This window comes from Limulus polyphemus, unplaced genomic scaffold (assembly GCF_000517525.1).
Source record: "Limulus polyphemus unplaced genomic scaffold, Limulus_polyphemus-2.1.2 Scaffold2587, whole genome shotgun sequence".
Taxonomy (NCBI): domain Eukaryota; kingdom Metazoa; phylum Arthropoda; class Merostomata; order Xiphosura; family Limulidae; genus Limulus; species Limulus polyphemus.
In genome coordinates this window covers 9,984-12,085 of record NW_013668197.1, presented here as the reverse complement: position 1 = coordinate 12,085, position 2,102 = coordinate 9,984, and the positions used below count along the sequence as shown (strand labels likewise).

Sequence of the window (2,102 nt, the reverse complement as noted above, 5' to 3'; positions counted from 1 at the left end):
AAGTACAGGATAGTTCTAGAAAATAGAGGGCGCCACACCAGTCACGTGACCTCGATGACGCAACAGTATGTTACCTTTAATTGATAAATGATTCACACTGAAACTTGTAAGTGCAAGAGTTAGTGGGTCTATCACTAGTACTAGTAGTACTAATATTTAATTGTTAATTTCTATTCTTGTTTTCGTAGGCACTTATTTTTATCTCTTTGTGTCTATTAACTCACAAAATTAGACACTGTTAAAATCTTATCCTAAGACTTTGTTGTATGATTCTCTCAAACTTCCAAGAACATTAAATTTGATTTTGCATACAAAATCGATTTTAACATCTTACCATTCATACTCATAGTAAAATTTGTCCACTTCGGAATCTCATGGCTTTATACATTTGTTCAAAATCAAAAAATGGACTTTTATACTTTTGTGTATCTACTAATTTAGGCTGGCACAGCTTCCTCTTTGTTCCATTCCAGTTTCAAAATAATATGGAAACATCCAACAACGGACTTGTAGAATACATGCCACAACTTATTCAGGGTGTCATGAATGTGCATAGTGCAATTAGGAGACTAATGTTGGTGTTTCTATTAATTTGGCCAGGCATATATACATAGCCTGAAAGAGATTTAATCGTGATTTTTATTTGAAACAATTTTTTCAATTTAAATATTTTCAAGTTTTAAATGGAATGAATAAAAAGCTTCATTGTACTGATGTGTTAAGTCAAATTCCTTTGCTATCTTTATGATTATTGGCATGTAAAAGAGAATCATAAAAACTGACTTTTTGTATTTTCAACAGATGTGCACAAGTATATAAATTTATATAAAAGATAAATAATATGTGATGTGTAAATTGATTGAAATAGGACTTGTAAAATGTTAACTATTTTTTTTCATAAATTAAAAAAAAAATACAATAGATATCATAATGTTACCACATTTAAGCATACAGAAATAGATGTTTCATCTGTAACTTCTGTTGTATCATACAGATCTCCAAGAATGGGTTTGTATGATGATCTCTTGATGTCATTTTCAGCATGACAGGAATATACAGGAAACCATATAACACATGCTGTGTGAACAAAACTCTTGAACCATCCCTGCTGATTATACCATATTGAAACGGGTGGATTAAAATTGGCTGAATACTTATTCCTTCAGGAATATAATACTCTTTGCTAGATAGGTGCCTTGCCTGGATTTTTGTATATGACAGTTTTGTTTTCTTTGCTGACCAAAATATCATGCAGTCCCTTTTATAGGTATAAAATTCTGCTTGTTTAAACTAGTAATCACCCAATGTAAGGGAACAAAGGTCATTTTCAAATAGTTTATTTTCATTCAAAAGACAAATTTGTTAGCTCTACTTTACTAAGTCCATAGTCATTTTATCCCACTGATAGTTTCTTTAAGATGACAATGTGCATGTGTATTCTTAAAGTAAGTGTGTGGTGATTGCAAGATGAATGGGTGGTTTATTTTAAATTAGTGATTCAGTTAATCTTCATTGATTGAAAAACTGAGCATTTAGTATGAACCAATTAAACCAAATGTGTGATTTTATGATTGTTTATAAGATTCTATTTTTAATTAATTTGCTACATCATTATAACTGATGGTTATTCTAATAATTTACATATTAGTCATCTAAAATGTTTGCTATAAAAATGTTTTGCAAGTCCTACCTAACTAAAAATTATCTTAACATGTGTGATCTAATAAACTGATACTTATAGACCTCATAAATGTTGAGTGCTTTTTATAAGTGTTTTTATAAGAAATAGTACAAGAAATCAAAGTTAAATGTTTTATTTTTTTGAAACTATATAATTTTAGGAAAGTTCTTGTCAAATTTCAAACAATTTCATTCACTAGTTTTATTTTTGGAATGAAATATGATGAGAGTGATGCTACCTATTAAGAATATTAGTAGCTGGTAGTAATGTACACTGGAGATTTTTGTAGGAGACTACCAATATAAGATGTCATTATATGATATTAATCAAAAACATAGGAAATATACTTGCTGTCTGGTAATTAGAGGAACAAAATATTTTTGTTATATTGGAACTAACATTGATGTACATGGTAAACTTT

At 29.2% G+C, this 2,102-nt stretch overlaps 1 long non-coding RNA gene across 1 annotated transcript in view; it reads right to left on the bottom strand.

The window, feature by feature from the left end:
• Window positions 1-515, bottom strand: part of LOC111087756 — a 7,655-nt gene extending 7,140 nt beyond the window's left edge. Inside the window, exon 1 of the long non-coding RNA XR_002612406.1 lies at window positions 504-515. This is a non-coding gene — a long non-coding RNA (uncharacterized LOC111087756). The remainder of the gene's footprint in view (window positions 1-503) is intronic.
• Between the last annotated feature and the right edge of the window lie 1,587 nt (window positions 516-2,102).